This window comes from Syngnathus scovelli, unplaced genomic scaffold, assembly GCF_024217435.2.
Source record: "Syngnathus scovelli strain Florida unplaced genomic scaffold, RoL_Ssco_1.2 HiC_scaffold_30, whole genome shotgun sequence".
Taxonomy (NCBI): Eukaryota; Metazoa; Chordata; class Actinopteri; order Syngnathiformes; family Syngnathidae; genus Syngnathus; species Syngnathus scovelli.
Window position 1 is genome coordinate 489081 of NW_026061392.1, and position 10839 is coordinate 499919.

Consider the following 10839-nt stretch of genomic DNA (forward strand, 5'->3'; position numbering starts at 1 on the left):
CGTTGACCAGAAAGAATCGTCGAAATTCGACGTCCCCCACAAACGCCACGCTCACTCGCTTTTCAGGGCAACAAAAGTACTTCTTTTTAAAAACGATGAGTTGTACTTACCGTGTACGCTCTGGACGGTCCAGTTGCAAGCAGAAAATAAAAATATTTCTCTTGTTAGTCGTATGTTACCATCCGCTGTGTCTTTGTCAACATCGCCGCCGTTTTCCTACTTCCTGCTGCGAGCCACGCCCACGGATTTAAATTTGGGCGGAAGCTCTTTCCATTGGCGTCGTTTTCGCGTATAGCAAATCCGATTGGTTGGGAAGGGGGCACGGTTATGCAGCCGAGGGGTCCTGTGATCGGTGGGATGTAAAGTAGGCGTCGACGTCACGTCCGCGTCACGTGACCACGACGTGGCAGACGTCATATAGCAACCGCTGTTTTGTTTAGTAGACTTACAGTTGTTATGCATTGACATAATGGCGCACACACCAAATAGATTTAAATAAATTAAATAATTCTTCTGCCCACTCTCTTTTAAACAAGTTAACTCTCCCCGCGGATTTGAATTCCGGCGAAAGTTACGCCCATCGACGTCACGTATGTCACGTGACCACGACGTGGCAGATGTCATATAGCAATCGCTGTTTTGTTTAGTAGATTTACAGTTGTTATGCATTGGCATAATGGTGTGCACTCAAAATAGATTTAAATAAATTAAATATTTCTTCTGCCCACTCCCTTTTAAACAAGTTAACTCTGCCCACGTCCATTGACGTCTTGTCTGCGTCACGTGACCACGACGTAGCGACGTCATATAGTAACCGCTGTTTTGATCAGTAGACTTACAGTTATTATGCGTTGACATAATGGCGCACTGGTTAGCATGGCCACCTCTTAAGCATGATGTTGCGGGTTCGACGCCTGATCAATGTTAGCATGGAGTGAGCTGAAGTGCATGGCGCTGAAGATTTGAATCTTTGAAATGCGCTGAGGTCTGACATATCAGGCAGAATGGTTTGCCATCACGTTCAACAAAAAATAGAAACTTTCCCACTCTGATTAAAACGTCCTGTGTTCATCTACGTATTTTCGTTTTGCTGTGCATCTTTTCCCTGCCATTTCGAGAGCCCAATTGACACTCATAGTTTAAAGAAATGTGTTTGCCCATCCTACTTTGTGGAATTTCACCACATGCGCTTTTGACCAAAATACCAAATTGAACTCAAGTGAAGCCAACACGCACAACCCCCCCCCCACACACACACACACACATGTTGATATGAACATAAAAGAGCCGCATGCGGTTCGGGAGTTGCGGCTTGGCAATACCTGTACTATACAACTTTATTTGTATAAAATTTTCACAACAGCTGTCACACAAACAAAGCGGGAAAAACCGAAGACGTGCGTGTTCCGCCCACGCTGGATTTATTTGCACCTTTGAAAAGACACCGTATTGCCGCAGATGTGGCAAAGAGTACTTTTGGGCATCTGAGACGGAAGGATGTCCAAAGCATCACGTCACCTGCTCTGGTAGGCATGGTGGTGGGACGTTGAGGTCAACCGCTTTGGGGTTGGCTGAATCTTTGATCGCAGGATGCCACACACTTGAAGACAGAAGCAGAAAAGCAGAGCTAAATGCAAAATGTACTCACCGGTGACTCCAATTTTTTTCCCCCCTGAAGAAACAGCTGGACGGGTGGCCCCGGCTGGCCAGTGGGACTCTTGTTATTCTGACCCTTTTTAGTGCGCGTTTGGGGCAACAACCGTTTTTTGTGGCGCTCTCTTCTGGTTCAAAAGTGCCCTGCATGTGAATTTGCTTTTCCTGCCTTCTGATTGGATGAGCGCCGGTGTGACGCGGTGCCTCTGTCACCGTGGCGGGGGGTATACGTTGGCATCGGAGCGTCTGCCAACGTCTGAGACCGGCTGGCAGTGTATCGGAGGTGTCGAGTGCGGTGCCGCTGGAGCTCACTCACCAGCTGGTGTTAGGGCCACAGAATGAAGGCCAAGGAGAAGAATAGAAAGAGAAACAGAAACTTCTCCTCCAATTGTTTGATTTGTCTCTTCTGAGCTTCGATGAATTCTTTCAGCTCTTTGTTCCTCTAGGACGGACAAATGGAAAGTGGCATTCAAAAGCCAGTAAGCGTGCAAGTAAGTGCCGGGCTGGCTTTGGGCCCTTACCTGTTGCGCGCTGTGCAGCAGATCCATTCTCTCTTGGAGGATGCAAGCGTCGCGCTCCCTCAACTCGCACATCAGGGCTCGCTTCCATTGGTCCACGGCGCTCCTAAGCTCTTCTCTCTGATCCGCCGTCAGCACGTCATTCACGCCAGCGTGGCTGGCTTTTTCGCCGTCCGTGGCGGGGCAGTCCCGCTGCGGTAGCGCCTCGTACAACATGGCCTCCAGCTCCAGGATCCTCTGGGCCGCAATCCTCGTCCATCAGTGGTCCGGCGGGAGATTTGAGGGCGGCTTACCTTATGAGCCTGGTCCATGGAACACTTCCTGAAGTCCAACTCTTCATCCAGGTAGCCCTTCTGCTTGCAGAACATATCCTAGCACAGCTCAAGGTCAGAATTGTTGGGGCACATTGCCGGAGTTCCCCTTGGCTGATGTCGCGTGTCTGTCTACCTTCTCACTTTCAATGTCCAACATCTTCTGTTGAAGTGCTGACTTGGTCACTTTGATGTATTCTAACCACTGAGGAAAGGCTGCTGTCACATAAGCAGAATGCGAGAGCGTGCGTGGACGTGCGCGTTACCTTCTCGGCTAGGGTGAGAAGGGTCCTGGCGTGAATCACGACCACCTGCTCCTCGTTGGTGAGATTCTGCAAGAGCCCAAAAGCACAGCGTCAACAAGCTTCTTTCAGCGCAAAGCCTTCCAAAAGTCACATTTGAGCCGCCGAGTCTCGTGGAGTGCGAACATAAGGAGTTCGACATACACTTACGGCGTTATAGCCCAGGATGTCCAGCTTCTTCATCAGATCACTGATGACGATGTCCGGGGGAAAGGCGCAAGGAGCAATGTAAGGTGTTCTGGGACCTCGGGTTAAGGTTAGGGTTGCAAGGGACGCCTTACGTACGCTCACGCCCTCGGCCTCGCAGTAGATCTGCAAAGGGCTGAGGCCGTCTGGGAAACGGACTTGCAGAAACTTCAAGACGGGGGAGCGCCACTCCCTCTCCTGAAAGGCAGAGGCATGCATCCGTCCGTCCGTCCGTCCGTCCGTCCGTCACATCTCTGGCCTCAACACGCTTGTGCGAGTCTTCCCACCTCCAGCTCCAGGATGCGGAACTCAAGCAGTTCGTTTTGGTCTCGGATATCCTGGATGTGCTCTTTCAGACGCGCTTCTTCCGCCTCCATCCGCCTGACCTGAAAAGACAGTCAGACCTCATCTGCGGGGCTTCCCGACAGGTGTGACGCCAAGCGACTCCGCCCAGCGCCTTTCTTTCCGTCACCTTTTCGGCCAACTGCTGATTGCTCTGACGCAGCAGCTGCTTCTCCTCCACCCACTTGACATTCTAGAAGAGACAAACGCGTGGACAGCTTTGGAATGTTGTGTCATTTTCATCCACAAATTCTTTGGTTGACTGGAAAATGACATTTGCTTTTCTCCGCATTTTCCCAGCCACGTTCGGGGGGGGGGGGTTGGTCCAGTAATGCCAGACGGATGAGTGACTGAAGAATGTAGCTATTTTGTCTGAGAAAAAGGTGTGCTCATTGATGAGCTTACCTGTCCTTGTTGCTTCAGCGCTGACTCCAGATCTGCTACTCTGCTTTGATAGTGACCCATTTCTACCATCAGCTTTTCTCTGGTCTGAAAGGAGGAGGAGGGAGGCTCCTCCTCCTCCTTTCAGACCAGAGAACACCCGAGGCTGGGTGAGAACGGGGAGGCTGCGACCCGGCCGGCGGTTGCGGGAAGGGGCGCCACCTTGATCTCCTTCTCGGCGTCGTAGTCCCCTTCGCTGGTCTGGGCTAGCAGAGCGTAGGCTCGTTGCAGCGCTTGATATTCTTGCGTCAGCTGGCGGTAGCGAAGCTCCGCCTCTTCATGCACACACCAATGCAACACAGCACTAGTACCAGAATCAGTCAGACCGGCGACAAAGCACCCGCGACGCAAAGACGAGTCCGATTCCAGGCTGAAGAGGAATGTTTGGTGCCAATACGCTGGCAGAAATGGCGGGCTACCTCTTCGGGTTCCGTGTCGGGGGTTCTGTCGGTGTGAAAAGACAAGGACGATCCGTCCGGGTCCACCAACACGTCTTCGTCGTAGCCGTAAAATGTTTCGATGACCTGCGGGCGCGGAAGCAAACATCTCTCTGAACAAACTGAAGCGACACCTCACGATGAATCGACGAGAGGAACGATAGCGAGAAAAAGGCCATTTCATCTTGCGCAACACCAAGCAGCCGCAAACAAACAGACTCACCTTGCAGGACCTCACGCTTTGTTCCTCCTCAGAGATTCTCGACGTCGGTATCGTAGCAGCAAATCTCTCTCCTGTCGACACAAATAATCCGCCTTTGAGATTCTTTGGATGCAAAGGGAACGAACGGCTCCGGCGCAGAAACAAACGCGACTCACAATGACATTTCTGACATGAGCTCCTGTCTCCAGAGCCTGAAAAACACGTCACCGGCGATGATTGGAGGGACGCTCGTCTTTTCCAAAAGTGACAACTACAGGGTGTGTCAGGGTTTTCCAGATTATCTTTATCGTATCATTGTGTTGCTTTGACTTTGACTGCGACCTGTAATAAATAATATTATTTATCCCTTATTTATCCCTATCGCTTATCCCTTCCTACACAAAGTCGTAAAACACCCCTTGCTATGTTTTGACTAGAGGTCAAGGGCTTCCTCTATTCAATCCACTCTTACACCCACCCTGTTTCTCTTAATTAAAATGCTCGTGCAGGAGCCGAGAGTCAGACTTCATTCGTACAACGGATGGACTCTCCACCTGCAGGTGTCCAAAAGAACTTACTTGTCTCCCGTGTGGTTCTTGCAAAATAAGTTGGAGCGAGCGCAACTCTAACAGGGTGCATTTTGCCACTAGCTGCCTACGGACAATGACGTCGCGCTCGCGGCTCATGGTTGACGGGCTGAGCAGCCGGGCAAGTCCGTCGTTTTCAGCGCACAGCGAGTGGCAAAGGCGCGGACAAAACGGGAGCTTTGAGCTGCTGAAAACGGCAAAACAAGTCTAAAGCGTGTTCAAACGCGTGCGCACAATGCTCCTGCTTGAAAGGTCGGAATTTAAGGGGCCAATTTTTTGGATGGCGGCCGCCGGCCAAGCTTTGGACGGAAAAGGTTTCCTGGCGACAGCGAGCGAGCGCGGCGCTGCCGTACGTGCACCGAGTCGCCTGCCTGAAGACCTTGGACAAGTCGTCGATGATGTGCCGCTGCTCCACAACTTGAAGGAACTCCATTTCACCGTCCTGCTGGCCGCAACCGCGGTCCAGGTCATTGAGCGAACTAGGCCTTCTCTGTGGAACACAAATGCAGTGGACTCTGTTGGCACGCCGCCGTTGTCCGCGTCGACTTACCAAGCTTGCCATCTCCTCGTTCTCCTGGGTGACAAAGCGCACTTTGTTTTCAAGGCGACACAGCACCAGCGAGAGTTCTTCATTCTTCCTGCTCAGGCGTTTGTTTTTGTACAGGAGTGGCAGAAACTGGCTTTCTGTTTCTCTCAGTCGCTTTAGCTGCAAGCATGAAGTGCGGGATGTGAAAGACGCACAACACGCGGGCCAGAACGTATCCATTTCTTTTGCATCGGTTTGAACGGAATCGTGGCTTTGGCTCCCAATAAAAGACATCTACCAGGCAACCGACTCGCCGCGCCGCTCAACTAATAAGCAAGCGCAATGGGTGCCTCGCTGGATGGCGCGCATCAAACGTAGCGCAAACCTTCAAGCGTGCCGTCAATAAATTACCAGTTCATTGCGCTCTTCAGAAAGCAGGGCGTTTCGATCCTCCAGTTTCCTGATGACTGCGCTGAGCTCAGCGATTTTCAGATGAAACCGTCGCGTGTCCCGATCCTCCTGAGACTGAAAACGCCCCGCAACACACACACACAAGCACTCGTTCAAAGTTCAAAACTGTTTTTGTGCTACCTTCCTCCAGCAACGAACTAAGTCATGCGTACTGCAAGTGTGTGATGAGGTGGCTTACGCAATGAAGAGGATTGCTAGTAGCGGCGTTGACCCCACTTCCAGGGTAGTTTAGGCCCGCCCTTTGGGAATCCCTCAGGGCAGCGATCTGCTGCTCGGCAGCCTGAGTCTGCAGCTGAAGGCGGTGGACGTGGCCGGCCCCAGGGCTTCATCCAAAACACTAACCGCTCTGTCTTTCAGCTTGATCTCATCCGTCTGGATGTACAAACGGGGAGCGCTCAGGCAGGCGGGCAAACTCATTTGCCAGAATTGTGACAAAAACAAAGAGAGCAACCGGCCAATTTTTTTCTTGAATCGACTAGAACACCTTTGCTGTGACAAAAGCGAAGCGAGCAACCGGACATTTTCTTCTTGTGAAATAGAATAGAATAGAATGCCTTAGGTGTCATTGCACTGCAGGTATACAACGAAATTGGGAACATAGCCACGCACCGCGCATCTGATCAGTCCTACCAGTCGGCGGATCTCCCTCTCGCAGTCTCTCTTGGTTCGGCTCAGCTCCTCCCGATGCTGGTGATGAGCCGATCGGAGCTCGGCCGCTCGGGACTGCCAGGCCTGCTGGGCCGCTGCCAGGGCTTCTTCCGCGCTCCTGGTGGAGGCGACACCGCTCGGTCTCCCGACACCGCCGCGTCTCCTCCACCTCCGCCAGCAAAGCGCCCCCCCTCCTCACCTGAGCAGACATTGCGCCACACCGGGCCGTTGAGACCGCAACGGAGCGCCGCGACGCTTACTGGGGACAAGCTACACAATACGGTAGCGGCCGCATCGAAGCCCGACGTGGCGTGCGGATAGTCAGACACGGATAGAGCGGATCACCTTGTCCATGGAGCCGTCCCTCAGGCTGAGGACCAAGGCATTCAGTCGCTGGATCTCTCCATCTTTGATTTTGATCACTCTCATCAGCTCCATTTCATGCTGCCGCAGTAATGTCTCCCTGGTAATGGATAACTCTTTCTGCTTCTCCTCATGGAGTTTGCTTTTGAGTTCCGTCATGGCGGCGGTGGCACGGTGGTGCTCCGCCCGCAGGTCCTGACTTCTCTCTCTCTCCAGACAGCTGACCTGACATGACTTAGACTTAGACAAACTTTATTGTCATCTTGTCTGCACATGGTGCATACAAAACGAAATTCCGTTGCATACGTCTTACAACAAAGTAGTGATATTGCAGTTGAATAGAAGTAACATATCCTATGAAAAAATATATATATACATATACTATATATATATATATATATATATATATATATATATATATATATATATATATATATATATATATATATATATATTAAAAATAAGTATAAAGTGCAGCAGTGATAATTATGCAATAGTGCAAGTAGGCAAAACAGTATTCAAGAGTGTGCAGAGGAATGCTAAACCATGTATTAAACTTCTATTTAAAGGGTTTATACAAGTTCAGTAAAGTTGGTAGTGCGAGATAGTGCAAGATAGAGGTCCGTAGTGTCATAAAGTACAGTTCTGTGAATGTGTGATGCAGAGTTCAGTTTAGAGCTCAACAGTTCTAGTGTTCAACAGTCTGATGACAGCAGGGAAAAAGCTGTTGCAGAACCTGGTGGACCTGCAGCGGATGCTGCAAACCTCTTCCCAGAGGGCAGCAGGGAGAACAGTCCATGGTGGGGGTGTGATGGGTCATTGATGATGTTACGGGCACGGGACATGCAGCGCTGAGATGAAATGTCCTGAATGGAGGGAAGAGGAGCCCCTATGATCCTCTCTGCTGTCCTCACCACTCTCCTCACGTTCTTCCAATCGGAGGCGGTGCAGCCTCCACACCACACAGAGAGACAGCTTGTCAGAATGCTCTCTATGGTGCTCCTGTAGAACGTCCTCATGATGGGTGGGGGCAGGTGGGCTCTCCTCATCCTCCGCAGGAAGTACAAGCGCTTCTGTGCCCTCTTGACCAGTGCCGTAGTGTTCATAGTCCAGGTGAGGTCTTCTGTGATGTGGACCCCCAGGAATTTGGTGCTGCTGACCACCTCCACAGCTGAGCTGTTGATGATCAGTGGAGCGTGGTGAGGCTGTTTTTTCCTGAAGTCGACGATGATCTCCTTCATCTTCTCCTCATTCAGGATCAGGCTGTTTTCTCTGCACCAGCCCACCAGCTGCTCCACCTCCTCTCTGTAGTCCAGGTCGTTGTTGTCTCTGATGAGCCCCACCACCGTTGTGTCGTCTGCTGACTTCACGATGTGATTGGTGGTGAACCTGAGGACGCAGTCGTGTGTCATCAGGGTGCACAGCAGGGGGCTCAGGACGCAGCCCTGAAGGGAGCCTGTGCTGAGGGTGATGACATCAGAGGTGTTCTGTCCGACCCGGACTGACTGAGGTCTGTTGGTGAGGAAGTCTAGCAGCCAGTTGCGAAGGGGGGTGTTGAAGCCCAGGTGTTCCAATTTTCCTACCAGATGCTGTGGGATGATGGTGTTAAACGCTGAGCTGAAGTCCAGGAACAGCCTCCGCACATGGGTGTTCTTCTCCTCCAGGTGAGCCAGGCTCAGGTGAAGAACGGAGGAGATGGCTTCCTGAGTGGAGCGGTTTTGCCGGTCGGCAAACTGGAACGGGTCAAATAATAGGGGGAGTCTGGAAACGATGTGACCTTTAAGCAGCCTTTCGAAGCACTTCATCATAACCGGAGTCAGTGCAACAGGCCGGTAATCATTAAATGAGGTGATTTGAGGTTTCTTCGGCACCGGAATGATGGAGGCAGTCTTAAAGCACGCCGGCACTGTGGCTTGGCCCAGCGAGGTGTTAAAAATGTCTGTGATGACCCCAGCCAGATGACTTGCACATTCCCTGAACACACGCCCAGGAATGTTGTCCGGGCCAGGGGCCTTACAGGGGTTGACTCTCCTCAGGGTCTTCAACACATCGGCGGAGTCAAGGCAGAGTACCTCCTCTTCCTGATGGGGGACAGTTTTAACTGCTGGAGTGCCGTTTAGTGCCTCGAACCTCCCAAAGAAGTTATTTAGACCATTTAGAAAGTCAGCATCAACTACACCCACCGGGGGGGGGGAGGGTGAGTTGTCGTCTGTAATCGCCCGTATGCCTTGCCACATACTCCTGATGTTTTTGACGTCGTGGAAACGATCCTGAAATTTTCGACTGCGGTCTCGCTTCGCTATCCTGATGGCACGGTTCAAGTTGACTCTCGCTGTCCTCAGTGTCTCCTTGTCGCCAGACTTGAAGGCAGAGTTCCGCGCTCGTAGCGTTTGACGTACCTCCTCAGTCATCCAGGGTCGTTGGTTGCCCCGGGTGATGATATTCTTAGTGGTGCTGACGTCCTCGGTGCATTTGTTGATGTAGGCTGACACAGTCATGGCACACGCATGTCTAATCTACATCGGGAAAACTGGGAGGGAGGGAGGCAGGCAGGGAGGCAGGCAGTGTCTGTCTGTTGAGGTTTTCACCTTGTTCTTCTCCTGCTGAAGTTCTAACTGGACGTCCATCAGTTTGGTTCTCAGCTCGTCATTGGCGGCCTGAAGGGCGTCCGTTCGCTCCGCCTTGGCCCGCCCTGCCGGAGCTCGTTTGGACATCTCTTACTCGAGTCTCGCCCGGTCGTCAGTCAGAGATCACAACATTTGTACCTGGAGAGCACAAACGCAGCGCTGTTTTCCACTGGCTTCGAACTCAACTTCAATCGGTACCGTAACTTACAACATCATAAACATAGAACTAGCTTGACTTATTCATTGAATAAATGCATTTGGTTCTTCAAAACTGCATCACGCAACATAGCGTGACCGAGACGGCCGTTATCCACCTGCGTGAAGTTATTTGGTGAAATGAATGAGATGTTTAAGACACCATCGTTCTGTCTCTATGTAGATGAAGGGAAATAATCGATTGCTGAAGGTCCAAAGGTGTTGTGATAAACAAATAAACATATTAGTGATTAGTGACATATTTGTGATAGACATATTAGGCAGGATAATCACATATGTTAACGTGACTGCCCACACTGTATTTATTTATGGTTATTTGTTAAATCGAGTACTGTTAGACATGAAATAGGAAGTGTTTAACATAAATGGAAGACGAAAGGGGTACTCACCATTGTAGCTCCTGCTGGTCAATGATACGAGCCTCTTCTTGCAGTGGAAAACATACAGCCAACAAACACCGTGGAACCTAAAGGAATGAAATTAAACATTAACATTTAGCCTCAACCAACATTCACAGATACAACGCAACGCAAACTACACAAACGTAAATCTTTTTAAACACAATGAGTTGTACTTACCGTGTACGCTCTAGACGGTCCACTTGCAAGCAGAAAATAAAGATATTTCTGTTGATAATCGTCGTGTTTGTATCCGGTGTCTCGCTCAAGGCCATTGCGCCCACAGATTTGAATTTTGGCGAGAGTTCAGCCTATTGACGTCATTTCCGCGGTGTAATACCCGCATATCTGAAACGGCAAAGTTAAGAGTAGAGTTAAATAAAGTTTTTAGTCAACGCAATAATTTACAACCGTTGACCAGTCGAAATAATCGTCGAAATTTGGCGTCTGTGGCTGGAAGCAGACGCCGAGTTCGACATTCCTCCCAAACGCCACACTCCCTTGCTTTTCAGGGCGAAAAAAAAAACAGTTGTAATTACCTTGTACGCTCTAGACGGTCAAGTTGCAAGCTGAAAACAAAAATATTTGCCTTGTAAGTCATCGTGTTACTA

The 10839-nt window shown here is 50.6% G+C and overlaps 1 pseudogene; it reads right to left on the minus strand.

The window, feature by feature from the left end:
• Positions 1 to 1325: 1325 nt before the first annotated feature.
• LOC125966008 (janus kinase and microtubule-interacting protein 3-like) lies at positions 1326 to 10297 on the minus strand (annotated as a pseudogene).
• Between the last annotated feature and the right edge of the window lie 542 nt (positions 10298 to 10839).